The sequence below is a fragment of the Balaenoptera physalus genome, assembly GCF_965194825.1.
Source record: "Balaenoptera physalus genome assembly, chromosome: 5".
NCBI classification, from domain to species: Eukaryota; Metazoa; Chordata; class Mammalia; order Artiodactyla; family Balaenopteridae; genus Balaenoptera; species Balaenoptera physalus.
The window spans coordinates 132,374,496-132,395,642 of record NC_138884.1 but is presented as its reverse complement, the minus strand read 5'-3'; the positions used below and the strand labels follow the sequence as shown (position 1 = coordinate 132,395,642).

At 35.9% G+C, this 21,147-nt stretch overlaps 1 protein-coding gene across 5 annotated transcripts in view; it reads right to left on the bottom strand.

The window, feature by feature from the left end:
- Window positions 1-21,147, bottom strand: part of AFG2A (AFG2 AAA ATPase homolog A) — a 331,452-nt gene that overhangs the window by 29,535 nt on the left and 280,770 nt on the right. The window contains exon 16 of one of the 5 annotated variants that reach the window (XR_014263917.1): window positions 12,879-13,018. The exons of the other annotated variants lie outside the window; for them this stretch is intronic. The gene's annotated coding sequence lies outside the window, so the exon portion shown is untranslated. The remainder of the gene's footprint in view (window positions 1-12,878; window positions 13,019-21,147) is intronic. 5 annotated transcript variants of the gene reach the window in all.

The following is a 21,147-nucleotide window of genomic DNA, read 5'->3' as shown; positions in this document are numbered from 1 at the left end:
TACTTAAATTTGCAGTTTAATCCCTAGGTTATTGAATCTTGCAAGGCCACAGGCAAGATGAGATCAGGATGAAACCACAGAAAGAATGGAGATCACTAGGAGATTATGAACTTGGAAAACAACAGTCACATAGTGTTACTTCTAGCTGCTCTCTTTAGTTGGGGAGGGCACAGTACATTTATAGTTATTTACAAATAACAAGGTACCATGTTTCACATACAGATGGAAGTATGGGAAGGTAAATGTGCCTAATCTATGCATTCATTCAAGAATAGAATATACACACTTCATCAATTATATATGGCTCATCTCAAAATACTTCCCTCTCCTCTGGGAAAGCAGTCTTCCAGCAGCCGTCTAAAAGCTATGACCTTGTGTGCTCCCCACCAACCCAGCTAATTAGTCCAGGGGCAGACACATGACTCAGAATGGGCCAATCAGATTCTTTCTCTAGGGACTCTGGAACTGAGAGACACAAAGAAGAGTTGTAGGTAGCTGATTCACATTCATGGCTGCAGAGTAGTTATAATTCCTGTTGTTGAAGATTGTGGTATACTTCTAGCTCCAGACCTTACAAAGGCCTATTCCTTAAATACTGTGAGATCATAGTCTATTTTGAAAACGTCCTTTGTTTTTGCTCAAGTCAGTTCCAGCTGTTTTTTCTTACTTACAACAAATAGAAACTTAACTCCTATATTCTTATATATGCTGATATGGAAATACTGTTTGCCCACTCATCAGGCTGAAAATATTAGTCAATTTTGATGCTTTTTATCCATCAATTACTAACTTTTGTAATTGTTATTTTGACTGTTTTCTTTTTTCATTTGTCTTCTTTCTACTTTATACTACTCACCTTGTAATAGATTCCTGACTAGCCAACTTGTTCCCAGAATAAATTTTCTAAATTATAGCTCTGATATCACTTCAAAACTCTTCAAAAGTTCATTGGTGCCTGCCTAGTAAATAACAAGCTTCTAGCCATGTGCATATTCTAGGTTCCCTACAATATAATCCTTACCTGACTTAGAACCTTACCTCCAAACGCTCTTCGACACAGCCCATTTCTCAGTGCATATCCAGGCTTTAGCAAGCTGTATCCTTCTCTGCCTCTCCCTCTGCCTAAAAGGTATTCTCTTCCATAGTCTCCTTATAAAACTCTACTTATCCTTTAAAGGCTCACCAAAATGTTAAGTATTTCATAAAGACTTTTTGATAGTCCCCCACTGGATGGCCTCCCTATTTCCTTTTAAGTTTCACTGCATTTATTTCCCTTTCTGGACTTCTTCAATGGCTCTCATAATTTCCTTCACCATTTATTTTGAAACTTCTGAGATCTGTCCCTTCAGTGAGGGTTAGATTTCATCCTGGTAACCTCTGGAGGCAACCTGAACTTTTCCATGGGTTACCCATGATAAACTAAGAGCTTGCCAACTTGAGGTTTTGACTGGTTTGCTCTCTTCTGGTCACGGTACTTCAAATTACCCTAGAAATACATGAAGATTACGTGAAGCAGGTCCATAATCTGGTAGCATTTTTTCCTTCAGTTTTTCCTAAAATGAAAATGTACTTTTCTAAATTACAGTAATACATGCACATGGCTAAAATAAATAAAGAAGAGGTTATTTTAAAAAGCAGTAGCCCCTTCCTCTCCTCTATTCTATTCCCCAGACTGACAATTTCTAACACTTAAAAAAAAAAAAATTCTTCTGGTGGTTGCTTATCTTTAAATCTTGATGTATCAACTTCAGACATCATCTGTTGATATCATATTATATATACGTATATTTAGGTTATTTATACCTCCATTTTCCTTTTTTATTTAGTCACATTAAACAATTTACTTTAATCTCTATTTCTTGTTCCATTAACTACAGACAGTATATATCTTGATTCCTTACTTTGCAAGATTAGGATATTAATGTCATTTTCCTCAGTGTACTTCTCTGTCCCCTTCCTCATCTCAATTTTATTACTGTTGGTGTTAATAACTTTTACCTTTTGTTCTGTAACCATAATTAAGCTTTGTCTATAGATTGATTCTGAAGTTGAAAATCAATAAAGAATGTTTAAGCATATTATCTAATGACTCTTCCTAACCCAACACACACTTTTAATATTTTTTTCCTTCTTCAAAATTTGGGTTCTTCTGGCATCTCAATCATTATACCTAGTCTATGGAGCCCACTCTCTCTTTACCCTGACACCTGTCTCCTCAAACCCTACACCTTCCTGCTCCATATGGACGAACTGCTCTCTAGACCTGCAGCACAGATCTCATCCTAAGGCTTTCTATTATTACTCTTCCCATGTCTTCCTATTTCTTGAATTATTTCTTTGTTTAGCTGGTATACAATCTTAAGTAACTTTGTAAAAAAGAGTACATGCTGAGTCCCTTCTAGAATATTAGAAAATGCCTTTATTTAATCCTCACAATTCTAAAGTCTGGTTTGGCATATAATGCTAGGTTAAAGATAATTTTCCTCAATATTTTGAAGGAAATTTTCCAATGTCAGTACCTTTGTCTTCTCCCAACTCCCTGCCACACACACACACACACACACACACACACACACACACACTCTTACTGAAAACATTCAAAACCATTCTAAAGAAACAATGGCTATCCAAGGAAATTAGGATTTAAGGGCATAGGCTTTGGAGTCATACTTGGGTTTAAATCTTGGATCTACCAGACATTATCTGTGAGATCTTGAAAACATTATTTTAAGCTAGTTTCTTCCTCTGTAAAATGCCTGTACTAATTTTGTTTCTCATAGGGTTATTGTATTAAATTAGACAATTTTGTATCTCATAACTAGATTAAGTTAGGGTTATTGTATTAAATTAGATATTATATGACTTATTAGATATTGCTAGACTTATTATTATGTCTAGCACATAGTAAATGCTCAACAAAATTGTGGCAAACATTACTAATATTACTAGTATACTACCTGATTAGTAAATGTATAATAAAGGCCAACAGAGAATCTGGTGACTACGGATTTATCTACCATTTTTTCCCAATACAAATTATTAATGACCTAATTCAAGTGGAGGTCATACATGTCCTTATGTTTCTACAGGTGGATATGTTCTCCTTTTGGTTGTAATTTGCCTCTAATTCCTGAAGTTCCAGCTCTTCTGGAACATCCAGAAAAAAACTGAAGCTGATAAATAGGGTTCTGATGTGAGATGACAATAAACAAAGCAACTCCAAACTAATTTTTATAGCCATTTAGCATCCAATGTCGGAGACTGAGGGGGAATACATTGTTATACAGCAACAGCATAAAGGAATGAGAAGCGGAAGTTCACAGGTTGGAGACACAGTTGTGCATAACTAAGCTTTGCAAATATGCAGCCAAATCCTGAAGATGGACTTTGTGTGGGTCTACTAAACCCACAGTGGCATTTTCATTACATCCATACACGTAGAGAATGAGTTATCTGTCAACAGCCATCTTTGAAAACAAAAAGCAAAACATTTACTAGCAGACAGAAGCTCAACAATGTCACCCTGACTACCGGTATTATCTGAGCATCAAGACTGAGTGATGAAATTTTGCACTGCCTTTGCTGACTGGTGGAAGCATTTATAAGTTGATAGGAAAGATCATTCTTGCCAACACCTCAAACAATTTCACTGTGTACTACAGTGCATTATTGATGACATCATGATTCTTAGCATATGAAGTCTTTCCAAAATTATTATAGGTAAATTATATTCACGTTCCAATGAGCAAACCAAAATTATCAGTATCACCTTGGAGCATGAAAAAAACCACCAAAATATTAAGAATGCCCTGGGTAGAATTTTAACTGTAGGACCAGAATGACTTTTCAGTATAAGTTACAATTTCAAATGAAAAGCTTAAATTTATTCAACTGTACATGCATCACAGTTCCATCAAATGAACAGTGAGTGTCAAGTACCCAGAGATCTTTGTTCTCAGTAGTGGGTAAGCCAGCTATAAACCAAAGGGGAATAAGAGGACAGCTTAACCCACAGGGATCAGGACATCCTTCAAGCCATGAACCTTGCATGAAAAGCAATATAAAATGAGGCTGGCAGGCAAGGACACCAAATAAGGCCACAGGGACTGAGTCTTGCCTAAGTCAAGGGGTGATATTCACATGGATCCCCCTGGAACTGTGCACTGCTGTGTTCCTGCTGGAAGGAATTTACCAGTGCTGTCAACCTTGATAACAAAAAGATCCTCACTAAATTAAAACAAGATGAAGAAAAATAACAGATGGATATTTTTAACTCTTTCTACAGGAAGAAAACCGGAAGATGATAAAGAACTGAAGAACATCTTCAAGCTATTCCAACCATTATTTTCTTGCCAAGTTGGGAAGGCACAATTTTCCTTAAAGGTATGTTTAATTAATTCTTTGACCTTGAAAGTAGCCCCTAAGTGAGGGACTTTTCTGGAGTGCTAGTCACTCTCCAGCATCGTGCTGCAGTGGACTACAAGGATCTCATCTATCACGCTAAACCTGCGTACATCCAGTTACCTATGTGGACATGACCCCATGGTACTGCTTCTTCACAGGTGTCACAAAAACTGTCTTTGGAGAATGAATGAGGGATAAAAATGATGGACTGTTGTATTGATTTCCCCATGTAAATTACTTTTCATGGTTTTCAAGATAAAAACATCCTCTGAGTAGAAATGGTAATCTGTGCATCTGCTTTTTAGGTTGAGCATAAGAAGATAATATCTCTAGCTATGATTCAGAGTGTTGTTCTAATTGTACTCTGATCAAGCTTCAGGTTAAAATAATTTGCCTGCCAAGATACACTCTTGTTCAAGGTTTTAATTCTCAAAATTATAGGTAGGGATATAAAAGGTGGAGTTTTAAAAATATTATTTTCCTCTTTTAATTTCATAAGCTATGTTTTCTGCATTATTTAGTTGAAGAACCCAAAAAGAATAGGTGAATGGGAAAGCAACACGAACCTAAATTCTTTGATGCACAAAGCATGCAAGATTTATAGCTATTTCTTCATTATATTTCTAAGCTTTACAAATAAATATTAAACATTAACCAGTTCACAACAAGTTTGTTTAGGGACTACCCTTCCCCTAGAAAGTATATAGGCAATAAAGACAATCAAGTTGGCATTTTTAATACTCCCCAATGATAAATCATTTTTCAAACTGAAAAGTTACTGCCAGGCTCTGCTATTTTATGTTTTACATTTTCAAGGTAAGCAGGCAGGTTCCATTCCGATGTGAAATACATCCCGTAATGACCACACTACACACAAAAACTCAAATTCTCATAGCATTAAGTTATCTGTTTTTATTCTTTAACCTCATCTTTTAGTTTATTTACCAGAGAAGATTGTATCTGGAAAGCTATTGAAAACTATAAATCTGTCAACGGTTTCTTTTATAGGGTGACGTGGGAGAAAGAAAGGACAGCATTAAGAGGGACAAAGGGTGCAGTACAAGGAGTACTTGCCATGCACGCTCCCCCTCCCCAAACACAGTGTTACTGCTCAATGTTTGCCTAAGCTCATGCTTACAAGGGAAAGGAAATATGAGTTACTAATTTCAAACTTAAAAATGTCAGGAATGTAAAAACTGAAGTTCCAAATTTTATTTGAAACAAGCAAAGACATTTCATTAAAAACAAGACTGTTACAATCAGATAGGTGCAAACTTGTCAAGATGGAACTTTAGTGTGCATTTCACACAGACAAGGTACACAACCTCACAACAATGTTCTGCTTCTTAAGTTCATGAAGATAATAAGTACTCAGGTTGTAATTCTGAGAAATAAGAATGGCCACGTGTTGTTCAGTAGCTTTTCTGGTTAGCGAAATAGTTTTTAAAATGCTCTGCAGAGTCTCCCACGTGCCTTAGAGGTCACAGCAGGAGGAGGGAAAGGTATGTAGGTGGGACAGGCCCCAACCAAAGCAGATTCATTCTTATCTCTTCTATATAATGGTCTTCCTACATAAGGTTTTATTTGAGGGAGGGAAAAAGTTTCAGCTACTAAAATCTTTCAGAAACTACTCTTCTTTAGCTTCAAAAATGATAGAAAAGATTAACACTGAATTCTAAAACAAAACTTTCATGGAGAAACATAGCTCTGGATTAGAACGAAGAGACGGAAAGAACATGATAAGTTTTTGAGACAATATTTTGCTTTTATAATTTCTAAGTGTAACTGATGTAATCTTTACCTACTAGTCTTTCTTATTATTTATTCACAATTGAAAAGCAAAGTCAGACAAATAGTGACAACCTGAAAAGAATGACTTTTCCTTGTCAGCTTACAAAGAGAAGCTTAAAAATGTTTTCTCTGTAACTTCTGTTCAACATCACCCTGGGAATTCCCTTTACTACTCTCCTGTGTTGAACTGCTTGTTTCCTAGATGCCATGTCTTTTCCTTGTTTTTGGTGGAACACATCCACTGGTAGCTTCCTAAAAAGAGGTGCGTGGAGATAAATTTGTTTTAGATTTTGCATGTCTGAAATGTATTTATTTCATCTTCACATTTGATTGTATAGTTTGGCTTGATAAAGAACTCCAGGTTGGAAATCATTTCCCCTCAGAAATTTAAAACCATTAGTTTCTCTCCTGTCTCATGGTTTCTACTGCTGCTCTAGACTATCTTGTGACAGTCCAAATTCTTAGTCCTCTGTATGTGATGGGTTGGGACTGGACACTTAGTAAAGCATTTCAATCTAGAAACTTATGTTAGTCAATTTGTGGAAAGAAATTTTGATAGTTTTCTTTCCTCTGATTTGTTTGTTCTTTCTGAAACCCCTATGAGTCACATGTCTCCATTTCTCATCTCCCTGTCTTTCTGTTTTATCTTCTGGGAGACTTACTCAACTTTTTCCTCCAATGCTTCTATTGCATTTTTAAAAAAAATTTCTATCTGAACATTTTTTAAAAGTTTTTTTAGAAATTATTTATTTATTTATTGTTCTTTGATTTTTTTTTTCTATTGACATAGAGTTGATTTACAATGTTGTAACTATCTGAACTTTTTAAAATTTCAATTAAGGAATGATTAAATATTCTTTTTTAGACCCTCCGGTGCTTGTTTCCTGGTTGTACTATCTTTCTTTCTTTCTTTTTTTTTTAAATAAATTTATTTATTTATTTATTTATGGCTGTGTTGGGTCTTCCTTGTTGCATGCAGGCTTCGTTGTGGTGCGTGGGCTTCTCACTGCAGGGGCTTCTCTTGTTGCAGAGCACAGGCTCTAGGCATGTGGCCTTCAGTAGTTGCGGCACACGGGCTCAGTAGTTGTGGCTCGTGGGCTCTAGAGCGCAGGCTTACTAGTTGTGGCACACAGGCTTAGTTGCTCTGCAGCATGTGGGATCTTCCCAGACCAGGGATCGAACCCATGTCCCCTGCATTGGCAGGCGGATTCTTAACCACTGCGCCACCAGGGAAATCCCTGCTTGTACTATCTTTTTCTTATTTGTTTTTTTCATCTGCTCCCTCATTGTCTCTATTTTCCCTGTGTTTGTTTTAGAGTGTCTTTCATATTAGAAGCTTTCTTAAAATATTGGTGATCCCTACCCAGTTCTCCATTCATATTTAGGAATGAGGGACTAAAATTTCAATTGGAAACTCTGTGTGCATGGGTGAGGCTTGTCAGCTGGTCATCTTCACTGCTGTAATTTTCCCAAATGTAAGTATCTGTAGAGCTGTTCTCTTAGACTAATAGTCAGTTTCTCCAGACGGCAAGCTTCCAGGACTCTGCCTGGCTGCCAGCATGACCGGAGCACAGCAAGGGAAGGGGCTTGGAAATCTCAGCATGAAGTATACAGATTTTCATTTAATACCCTGTTTTTCGCTTGACATGTCACCCCTGCCTCATCTTCAGATGGAATTGGTATCTTCGTGTTCAGAACCTCTGTAGTTCAACTTTTCTGAAAACAAAGCTCCAATTTTCTGCTGGGGGTCATCTGTGAGGAGTCTGGAAAACAATCTAGGAGTCCACCTCTTCTATGTAAAGACTTGCAACAAATCCTGCTCTTGGCCCTTCCCCTTTTTCTTCAGAGGTGCCCTATATTCTAATTCCTTTCTTGAGTCTTGAGACCTACTGTGAAATCAGCTGCTTCTTATTCATTTCTCTTGCCTACAGGTTTCAGTATTCTCTTAACCTGTACATTTATTGTCCAGCTTCAAAAATTTTATTTCTATTTTTCATTGATTATCAACTTTCTCATTTTCTTTGTCATTATTGGCTTATGCCATTCTTATTCTTTACTTCTATTTTAGTAAGTTTCAGAAGGAAGCAGATGTAAATGAGTGTGTTTAGGTTACCATGCGTAATGAGAAGTTTCATAAATTTGTTTAAAGGTGTTCGGTTTCCACAGGTCACCCCACAGGTTCAACACATCTATGTCTCAGAACTTAGCCTCAACATGCAGAGCCAGCTACATGTAGAACCAGGCCAGCATGCTGTATCTTGAGGCCTGGACCTCAATTTCTAAAGTACTTAAGGATTTTACTAAGATATGCTTTTCTAAATGTTTAACATTTAAAATTAATATCTGTCATAAAATAGACATGAACATTAAAGTGGCAATCTCTATGCCTCCAACACACAGAGTCACTGTAAAGCTATGATTAATTTGATGATGGCTCTAACAACTGATGGCATCTTAGAATCAAAGGTATAAGGTAGTATCTATTTGAAAGGGTTGCTAAAAGACACAAATGAGATAATGCTTATGAAGTCTTAAGTAAGAACAGTGGCTAAGAGATACTAAGTGCTTATAATTTAGCTGCTCTTAATAATTTTTCCAATATGCTTCTGCATGATGAAATACTTTCCCACTAATCTTTTTCTACTATTCTGTTAAGATAGGTTAGCATGTTAATATATCATAAAGTATATAAAATCACCAGACAGCATTTAATGAGTTGCTGCTTTGTTTACTTAAAAAAAGTGTGTGTGTGTGTGTGTGATTGCTATTTTCTAAAGAAAGTGAGATGAGAAAGTCATTATGAAGTTCACAGCATCTGGACCTATGAGGCACTTCATTTTTCATTCTGCCATTTATTCTTTTATTAAAAAAATTATGAAGCATCTCCTAAGTGCTCAAGTTCTGGGGATACAAAGATATGACACAGATCCTACCTTGGGGAAGCTTATAATTCAGCAGTTGAAGGTGAGTAGGATACAGTGTGTTGAGCAGGTTCCTGTGGCCCATGTTAACAGAAGCCATGAAGTTCTTAAACAATAGCTGGATATACTGATTATGGGGACATATTTAATAGTATCACACTGAAAGTTACATGGTCTGCATATTTCTGTAAAATAGGGGGGTTTGACTTCAGTTTAGAGCCCATGGAAGGAATTCTTTGCTGAAAGGGATGTAAACATCTTTCCTTTTGCCACAGTATCCAGATGAATGCTGGCCCAAAAGGGAGGATGTGGTCATCAAAGAGGACACAGACATAGAGTTTCAGTCAGAACAGACAGAGCTGTAGCACCACACAGGCATAACTAGCATTTTGGTGAGCAAGTTAGAGAATTAAAGCCCTTTCTGGAGTTACTTTTTAAGGGCTTTGTTCTTAAAGGGTATGCCAAGGAAGCACACATTTCAAGACTTTGCAGTAACAGCCTTGAAATGAAAAGAGGACTTGTGGACTCAGAGGGTATGAGATAATAGCATCAAGACATGTGGTTGAGCTTCCAAAGTGAACCAAAATATTTACCATAGCCATACTGGAGGAATAAGAAACTATCAGAAACTATTACAAGAAAGATATGAAAGTAAAATCTCCTAGAGCTTTATTACACTGCATATGTTAAGATATTTTCAACAACTTTTCCCATCTTCATCAAGTGCTAAGTTGAGGAACCCATTTTTAGCTTAAAGTCACCAAAATTACCAGGCCTACATAGATCTTAACTCATGAGTCAAGATTCTCAACACCAGCTACAGCTACTTTTACTGATTCTGTCTCAACAAAGCTTAAAAAGCAAAACAAAACCCCAAAGCTAGATAAGAAAGGGAAATATGCAAGTGTTATGGGATACATAGAAAAGGTATCTAATCTGGGCTAGAAGTGGTTAGAAATGGCTTTCTGGAAGAAGTTATCTCTAAGCTGAGTGGGTACAAAACACTCAAACAAATAGTTCCATGAAGCTGCAGCTATATAACAAAATGTTTATTTAAATATCCTTGTTCTCCTCGTTCAATAAGATAATTTATCCCCATTTGATGGGTGGGGAGAATGTAGCCTTTAAAACAAGGGAGACAACAGCAGCTCTGCAGTTGATAGGCAGCAGGAAAAGCAAAACATAATGCTTTAAAGGCAAGGTATTACACAGGAAATAAAACTGATAGCAGGTGAAACTTCAACCTTTAATATGCTAATATAAATGAAGACTGTTGTAATAAGGTCAGCAAATGAAGTCCATGTGTCTCTTCAGAGAAATAAGAAACTGAACAATCTTAAGCAAAGTCAAACGAGCCAGTCTCCCAGATTAAAAAAAAACATTATTTCTCAGAGGGTTTTTTTTTGTTTTTTGTTTTGCCACACCACACGGCATGTGGGATGTGGGATCTTAGTTTCCCAACCAGGGACTGAACCTGTGACCCCTACAGTGGAAGTGCAGAGTCTTAACTGCTGGACCGCCAGGGAAGTCCCTATTTCTGAGTTTTGCTTAAACTCACCAGTCCTCAAAGAAAGCTTCCAAACTACTCATTTAAAAAAATGCAAAAAGATGAATCTAGACCATAAGTTACATCCTGTTCTATTATAACTCCTTTTTGGCATCTGTTAGTTTTTAACGTAGGCAAGAGAACCCTGGCAAAGAAACACATCCATTTCTGGTCTGGTCTTTGCTCACCCCTTTCACTGCTTGATACCACTGAAAGAACTTTGATTTTATACTATAAGAAGGAAAGCAGGAGGGGAGTTGACCAAGATGGCAACACAGGAGATTTCTGAACTTCCCTCTTCCCACATACACGCTGTGCAGCTACACATGGAGCAATTACCTATGAAAGAAATCCAGAAATAAGCTGAGAGACTTGTATACATAGTATACATAGGATGAAGAAGAAAATACCCACACTGAAATGGGTAGGAAAGGCTGAGATGCACTCTTGTCATAAACCCCACTCTGGCACACAGCCATACAATCTGAAGAGAACTAACTCTCAGCTCTCAGCTTCTCCCTGAGCAGCAATGGTTTGGACTGCACATTTAAGGCCTCAACTTTTAAGACTTCCACCTGGCTCCCAAATACCTAGCTCTGGAAGCCAACAGGGCTTGTGTGCATAAGACCTATAAGATTATAGCAAACAAAGAAGCAGTGCTTCATGTGTACATATGTAATCACTGTAGTTATCCCCCCCAGGACTCAGCACAGAGGAAGAAATAAAAAAACACCTATCTCTCCCAGTCCTTCCCTGAAAGGGGTCTAAATGCATACTTTACAAACTGCTGCCCAAGGGTCCAGCTTGTAGTTATGCACACATTTAGGAGTTGGCTGCAATCTCTGGGGGAAGCCCGCAAACACTTCTCCCACCTTCTCTTTTTGGCCAGCTCAAACAATGAAACCAAGTTGCCAGTATCTCCCTGGAAGGATCCTGTACACACATCTGGTGCTCCAGCTTTGAACTATCAGCAAGAGAAATTATGAAAACAATCCCAATTATAATGGCATGAAAAAGAATGAAGTACTTGGGAATAAATTTAACCAAGGAGGTAAAAGATCTATACACTGAAAACTATAAGGCACTGATGAAAGAAATTGAAGAAGACACAAATAAATAGAAAGATATACTGTGTTAATGGACTGGAAGAATTAGTATTGTTAAAATGTCCATACTACCCAAAGTGATCTACAGATTCAGTGCAATCCCCACCAAAATTCCAGTGACACCTTTCACAGAAATAGAACAAACAACCCTAATATTTGTATGGAACCACAAAAGGCTCTGAAGAGTCAAAGCAATCTTGAGAAAGACGAACGAAGCTGGAGCATCATACTTGCTGATTTCAAACTATATTACAAAACTAAAGTAATCAAAACAGTATGGTACTGGCATAAAAACAGACATATAGATTGATGGAACAGAATAGAGAGCCCAGAAATAAATCCTTGCATATATGGTCAATTAACTTTCATAAAGCAGCCAAGAATATAAAATGAGGAAATGATAGTTTCTTCAATTAACGGTGTTGGGAAAATTGGATATTCTCATGCAAAAGAATGAAACTGGACTCGTATCTTACACCACACACAAAAACCAACTTGAAATGGATTAAATGTAAGACCTGAAAGTGTAAAACTCCTAGAAGAAAACATAGGGGGTAAGCTCCTTGACACTGGTTTTGGCGATGATGTTTTGGATTTGGCACTAAAAGCAAAGGTGACAAAAGCAAAAATAAACAAGTGGGACTACATCAAACTAAAAAGCTACTACATAGCAAGGAAACCAACAACACACGAAAAGGCAACCTACTAAATGGGAGAAAATACTTGCAAATCATACATCTGAAAAGGGGTTAATATCTAAAATATACAAAGTATTAATACAATGCAACAGCGAAAAACCAAAGAACCCAATTTAAAAAAGGGTGAAGGACCTACATAGACATTTTTTCCAAAGACATACAAATGGCCAACAGGTACATAAAAAGGTGCTCAACATGACTAATCATCAGGGAAATACAAATCAAAACCATAATTAGTTACTGCTTCACACCTGTCAGGATGGCTATTATCAAAAAGAGAAGAGATGATAAATACTATGGAGGATGTGGATAAAAGGGAACACTTGCACATTGTTGGTGGGAATGTAAACTAATACAGTCACTACGGAAAACAGTATAGAGGTTCCTCGAAAAAACTTAAAAATAAAATTACCATATGATCCAGCAATCCCACTTCTGGGTACATATCCAAAGGAAATGAAAGCATTATCTTGAAGAGACACCTGCACTCCCATGTTCATTGGAGCATTAATCACAACAGCCAAGGTATGGAACCAACCTAAGTGTCTGCCTCTGGATAAATGGATAAAAAATGTGATATATATATATATTATATATAAATATTTATATATTTATAAATATACATAAAATGGAGTATTACTCAGTCTTTAAAAAGAAGGAAATCCTGCTATTTGTGATACGAATAAACAGGCAGGGTATTATGCCAAGTGAAATAACATAAAGACAAATATTTCATGGTATCACTTATATGTGGAGTCTAAAAATATATAAATAAATAAAAGGTAGGCCAAACTCATAGAAACGGAGAATAGAAAAGTGGTTTCCAGAGGCTAGGGGGTCGGGGAAATAGGGAGATGTTGGTAAAAGTGTACAAACTTTCAGTAATACGATGAATAAAAGGTCTGAAAATCTATGTATAATATGATGACTAAAGTTGATAATACTGTATTGTATAACTGAAATTTGCCAAGAGTAGAAACTAAAATTTCTCTCTCTCTCACACACACACACACACACAAAATACGTGTATTGATATTAACTTGATGGAGGGAATCCTTTCACAGTGTTTATCAAATCATCATGCTGTACACTTTAAATATCTTATACTTTTATTTGTCAATTATATCTCAATAAAGCTGGGGGGGAAAAGAGGAAAGTAGGAGAGGGAGAGTAGGAAAAACAAAGGTGAATGTTTATTATCTATACTAGACTCCAGACGATAGTCTATCTGTTGTTGCCACCCAAATATAACTGTATTTGCTTCTTCTTTCATTCTCTAAAGTTGCTAAGCTTTCATTCTCTAAAGCTGCTGTAACATGTAGGGCACAACCCATTCTATGGGCATTTCTAATAGTGTAATAAATGGCTCCAGTTTACTATATGACTCCTATAAGGTAGCTCTGCTAATTGTGGGAAACTGCCTGATATGAAAAATAATTTAGTTTCAGCTAAGTCCTAAGTTCTAATTGCTGTGATCTGTGTATGAGCTTGATGTGTAGGCGAACATACATATATATATGTGCACTGTGGCAACAGAAGACCCACAAAATACAGGTAAAGCTAAGTCAATGTAAAAAGAAAAATTATCCTAGATTGCTCTGTATTACTCTACTGTAGTATTTTGTTAGGGTATTTTTTAAATTGTGCCAATAAAAAGAGATTGCTGAATATATAAACTCCATCACCTCATTGCCAGTGTGTGATGTGACAAGGTTCCTGAATCAGACAAAACTTTAAAAACGTAAAAACTTCTTTCTATAATGTACTTCTTCATTTAAAAGGTCCCTCCCCTCATCTATCATCTCCTAGCACAGTTATCCTGTGTTTTAAAACATGGCCATATAGTACTGCCATTGTGTAGTGTATGATCTACATGTAAAATACCGCATGTGCCCAAGTTAAAACCGCTCCTGTTGAGTACTGAGTCCCAGTTTCTGAGGAGAATGTTTTTCTGTTCATACAGGCAGAAATATCTGATTCAAATACAGTAGCATAATGTTCAAGAGAGAATGGTTTTCTTCATGGCTAACAAGTTCTTTGAGGGAATAATTCTCCCTTGCCATTAAAAGTTATAAATCATCACAATTATGAGGACAAAAGTAAACTATTGAGCAAATATGGTGGTTTTTATCTATAAACATTTACAAAGCATAAACTGATTCCAAATAGATACTTTTTAAAGAAAGAATATATTTAATACCTTATTAAATGTATTTTGAAAGAAAAAATAGATAATTCATTAAAATTAAAAATTTCTGCTCTATGAAAGACATTGTTTAGAGTGAAAAGATAAGCCACGAACTAAGAAAAAAATCTTTAGACAACACAAATCTGATAAAGGAGTGGTATCCAAAATGTAGAGAACTCTTAAATCCAAAAATAAGAAAACAACCCAGTTAAAAGTGGGCAAAACATGTGAATATTGACAGCTCACCAAAGAAGATATATAGATGGCAAATAAGCAAATGAAAAGATGCTAAACATCATATGTCATTAGGGAATTGCAAATTAACAATGAGATATCACTATGCATGTATTTAAATGGCTAAAATCTAAGACACTGACAACATTAAATGCTGATGAGGATATGGAGCAACAAGAACTTTCATTCATTGTTGGGAATGCAAAATGGCACAGCCATATTGGAAGACAGTTCGTCAGTTTCTTATAATTAAACATATTCTTACGTATGATCCAGCAATCACACTCCTAATATTTACCACAAAGAGACGAAATCTTAAGTCCATAAATAAAACTTTCACATAAATGTTTATAGCAGCTGTATTCAAGCTTCATTCATTAAACTTGTAAGTCCTTCAACAGGTGAACAGATAAACTGTGGTACATGCAGACAACAGTATATTATTCAACAATAAAAAGAAATGAGCTATCAAGCTACAAAAAGACACGGAGGAACCTTAAATGCAAAATGCTATGTGAAAGAAGATTCCAACTATATTGCATTCTGGAAAAGGCAAAACTATGAAGACAGTAAAAAGATCAAGGGTTTGGAGTCAGGGAGGAAGGGATGAATACGCGGAGCACATGGGATTTTTAGTGCCATGAAACTATTTTATATGATACAGTAATGGTGGATACAAATGTCATTATATATTTCTCAAAATCCATAGAAAGTACAACACCAAGAGTGAACCCTAACATAAATTATAGAGTTTAGTTAATAATAATAATCTAGGGACGTCCCTGGTGGCACAGTGGTTAAGAATCTGTCTGCCAATGCAGGGAACATGGGTTCAATCCCTGATCCGGGAAGATCCCATGTTCCGCAGAGCAACTAAGCCTGTGCGCCACAACTACTGAGCCCGCAGGCCTAGAGACTGTGCTCCGCAACAAGAGAAGCCACTGCAATAAGAAGCCCGCGCACCGCAACAAAGAGCAGCCCCCACCTGCCACAGCTAGAGAGAGCCCGCGTGCAGCAACGAACACCCAACGCAGCCTATAAATAAATAAATAAATAAATAAATCTTAAAAAAAAAAAACCCTCTATCAATACTGGCTCAACAATTTTAATAAATATATCACAATAATGAAAGATAATAAAGGAAATTAGGAGGAGGTGAGATGGTAAATGGGAACTCTATATTTTCCACTTATTTTTCTGTAAGCCTAAAATTGCTCAAAAATAAAATCTATTAATAAAATATACATATAATTAAAAATGCTATGTAAGAGATAATTCTAGCTATTAAAAGCATATCTTTTAGTAATGTAGAAGAAATAGTTCTAATTTTTCTAGTGAGATAAATGTTTGGAGATATGATTCCCATATATAGCTTTCAAGTTATAAAAATGCATCACTTAAAAAAAAAAAGGGAGAATTTTGGTCCTTTGTTAATAGAAAATGGTACTTTTCAGATTTTGTATATAAATACTAGAAAAATATGATCTTAAGCACGTATGTCCTAGTTTTAGGGGTCATGTTTAAGAATTGGTGACCAAATATTTATAAATATTTTTCTTTGGAAATTCTTTAATTGATGCCTTCTAATACATTTCCAAAAATTTTGTATAAAAATGTCTAACAAAGAAAAACTTCTTACAAGGGGCAGAATTGGTTATTAATTTTATTCTTCCTTTATTTATTTAACATCTTTATTGGAGTATAATTGCTTTACAATGGTGTGTTAGTTTCTGCTCTATAACAAAGTGAATCAGTTATACATATACATATGTCCCCATATCTCTTCCCTCTTGGCGTCTCCCTCCCTCCCACCCTCCCTATAATTTTATTCTTTAACTCAGTTGTCTTTTTGGTGCTTGTAGGGGAAATTCCCAGTTTTTTCTATTTTTAACTATGAATTTCCTCTTAAATTGGGGCCTTAAACCAAAAATTTTTTAGAGACAAATCCCTGTTATAAAACAAAATCTTACAGATTAAGTGGAGCTGCTCCCCGCAATGAAGTCCAGGTGCGGGACCCTAGGATTCTTCCTCCTGTTTGCTCCTATGACCTGGGCTTGAGACAACCTCAAAGAACCCTGGTGCTTTTAGAGTCAGCTTTAAACTGTTCTAAAATATAAATATTTTCCAATTACAAAATCACTTACTACAGAAGTTTCTATTACTATTACCTTCCTTTCAGCTTCCACTCCAAAGTCCCTGATGCTAATAAGCCTCAGTAAAATGGAATAGCAGTGTTTAAGATGAGAGTAGACTAATACAGTGGAGTCAATAAAATGTGTCATGCAATGTTAGTATAACCATGTGAAAATGTAATTGCATATAACAGAAAAGACTGGAAGTCCTTTCAGCAAATTATAAATTTGTTTATGTTCAATGGATGTGTAAAAATTTTTGGTGTAGAATAAATCCTTTTTTACAAGGAGCCTTGTAAAACCCTTTAAGTACCTTGAAAGTTAGCAGAAGAGGAAAGGTAAAGGGTTAAAGAGCAAGAAAAGCTATAGAAAGTAGACTAGAATACTTCTGAGTTCTTTTCTATTCACTTTTTTTTATATAACCCCCAAATCCACCAGTTAAAAGATTCATTTGGGAAAGTAAAATTTTTTAAAAATGCAGATACCTCTGGGAGTGTTCTTGATTATTTGGCATTATGTAGTGAATTGATTTAATCAGACTGTTCCAACCAGACAAGTGACTGAGACTGTCAAAATAAAGAACTCAGAAAAGTAGGTCAAGAGGATGCTGGGGATCTTGGAAGATGAAGGGTGAAAAGCTATACAAAAAAAAAATCTCCCCTTTTCCTTTGGTTGGCTCTAATAGTGCACGTTCTCCTTCCTCCAGGATCTAAAACTTATGCCTACTACTGTTAGGTTACCTATACTAGGGTGTAAGACATGTCAGGGGGCTAGCTTGGAAACTATCCACCAATGCTTCTGGAAGCACTGCTTGAAATAAATGTTATTTTGAATTCTCAAAAGGCAACTTAGAGTAAACTTTTTGTAAACTAGGAACTGCCTATACTCATCTGATTCTCAAAGACAATTCAGGATGAAATTAATGACTATAAATTAACAGAAATCATCTTTATTAGTTAGAAAAAAAGAAGTAAAAAATAGAACATGATCTGTGCTATGATGATGCAAGGTGTAATGGACTCTGTCTTAGTCAGCTTGGGCTACCACAGCAAAATACCATAGACTGGGTGACTGAAGCAATAGAAATTTACTTTCTCACAACCCGGAGGCTGGACGTCTGAGACTGCATGCCATCATGGTCAGTTCCTGGTGAGGGCTCTTTTCCTATCTTGCAGACAGCCGCAAATATCATAGTAACCTCACATGGCCTTTCCTCTGTACATTCAGGATGCTTTATTAGGACCCTACTCTATCACTTCATTTAATCCTAGTTACTTCCTTTCCTCATATGCTTTATCTCCAAATACTGCCACAGTGGGGGTTAGGGCTTCAACATGTGAATTTTGCAGGGACAGAATTTAGTTCATAGTGACTCTTTAAAAAATTATAAGCGATTACTATCAGGAAAAAGAGGAAAGACAACTTCAAGCTTATTAGGCACTAAGACCTCTCTCTCTCTCCCTCTCTCTCTCTCACTCTCTTTTTGTTTTTTTTCTTTCCCAATTAGCCTGTGGGTCTCTCTGTGAAGCACATAAAATGAGAGAAACATTCTCTTCTACTTTATTCTACATTTTGCCTATTATATGACTATAAATGTGGATTATATATTGATCATCTAAAGTACTGTCTACCAAAGAAGAAAACATACAGTCTTCATGGGTGGTTAGCTTAGAAGGCATGATCAGTTTACATGTAGAGCTATATTTAAACAAAGCTTTACAGACGTAGCTGGTTCAGCCAGCAAGTCACCTGATTCTTCAAACACCTGTAAAAGTTATATTTAGGCCCCTTGGAGGTCCTCAGGATATATCACTACAGGAGTAGCAAAAATAAAAGTTCAAAATAATATAGAACATAGTTATATATTACTTCATGCTATAAGATATTATTATAGAAAAAATTATTATATTGAGGTTTTAGGGTACTAACTGCAATAAACCACTTGGGGTAGGATCCAAGACATGCCCACATTAAACCAGATTTTATAATAAGCTAGATCATGTTCCAGTTGGACTTCGATATGTTTCAATTTTTACATAATTTAGAATGTTGTATAATATCAACCAAGTCTTATACTTAACTTGAGTTATTTTATTATGTTCTTAAAATTCAATTATTGATTTATAGTTTTATATACAAGTACAAAGTGAATGAAAATATTAATGTAACTTGCTTTATATAATAAATGTTCTAAAATTTTGTAAAGAAATATTTCTTTAAAATATGTAATTTAAAAGCACTGAGGGTATAATTTGCTCATGAAACTATCCCTAGAGGGTTCAAAAATAAATTAGACATGGCAAAAAGTTTTGTTGTGCTGTACACAGCAGGTGCACACTATTAATTTTATAGCATAAACATCTATTATTAAACTATAAGGAAGCCATGAATGAAATGGTAGAAGCCATGAATGAAATGTTTGCATGCATGCAAACTTCATGCCCATTATGACCAATTCAGTTGTACAACAAGAAAGTTCACTTTGAATTGACAACTTTTGATTCATCTCCCCCCTAAACTCCAGTTCTGACCCAGATTTATGACACAGAGAAGAAAAGAAAAAAGAAATGCTGGGGACTACTATTGTTCAGAGTGTTTGTTTGACCTTTCATATTTTTAAGAATTCTGGCAAGAAGTTAATGCTAGGCAAACTAAATACAATTCTTGCTTTTAAATATAAAACCACTCCTTAAGGATTCTTTTAAAGTGAATAAAAATATGCCAAAGGGCTACTTTTGCTATCACTGAAAGTAGGTCTTGTCCAAATGCCAAAAACAGTTTAAGTGATTTTTTTTTTTTTTGTAATTCTGAAGAAAAAGAGAAAATGACTAATTTATGATTTGGAACATTCAAAATCATAAAAGTGGCATGTGGATTATACCTAATTCTTTTTTTTCTTCTAAATGAACAGGGGAACTTTCCTACAAATATAAAAGCAAAACCCATTTTCCAGATTTTAAGCAAAAAGAGAGCTAGCTATTATTAAAGAACACCAGAAATAATAGTTGGAGGTTAAAAACATAGACAAAACAAAACAAAAGAGAGACATGCAAATCTTAATTATTTCTACTTTTCTTTCAAGCCTAAGGCAAGATTAGATTCAGTTTTTAAATCCCTAAAACACAGTAGAGGTTATGTTTAAGAACAATTTAATGACTGCAGTGCAACTCTAAACAATGATTTTACAGAGTTTTAGTAACACTGTAATAGAATGATACCTTTCAGAACTCAGAGTTACTGTCTCTTGAGGATGAAGAACAAGAACATCCCTATGTCACCGTCAAACACCACATGACATACCTGCAGTACTTTTGTCCTTAGCGTTCGATTTCTGAGACTTACCTAAGCACTCGGGTTCAACCCTTAGCTAAAATGAAAGGGCATAGGAATTAGGTATGCGTATTTCCTAAATCATCGTTTTAGTAGAAATGCTAGCTTCACTATTTTTTTTTCTTTTTAATTAATAAAACTTACATTAAAAAATTAAGTCATGGGCTTCCCTGGTGGCACGGTGGTTAAGAATCTGCCTGCCAATACAGGGGACACGGGTTCGAGCCCTGGACTGGGAAGATCCCACATGCCGCGGAGCAACTAAGCCCGTGTGCCACAACTACTGAGCCTGCGCTCTAGAGCCCGCGAGCCACAACTACTCAAGCCCGTGCACCTAGAGCCCGTGCTCTGCAACAAGAGAAGCCACCGCAATGCGAAGCCCGCACACGGCAAAGAAGAGTAGCCCCGGCTCACCGCAACTAGAGAAAGCTCGCGCGCAGCAACGGAAACCCAACGCAGCCAAAAATAAATAAATAAAATAAATAAATTTATATAAAAAAATTTAAGTCGTATGCAAGGAACTAGGAATTACCTTAACAGATATACTAAAATAGGGATATTATGTAGACAGTTTGAAAAGAAACGTTTAGCTTTACACTTGAAAACAAAAAAATAGTATACATGCTTAAAAAGGAACAAATAAAAATAGGAATTACAGATGTTTATAAATATAAACCAGCTGAAATAAATGCTGCATGTAAATATGAAATATAGTTTGAATTTAAAGAACACACCACCAAAACTAAAAACATGACATACACGTGAAACACTCATGAGTATTAATAAAATCTAAGGCA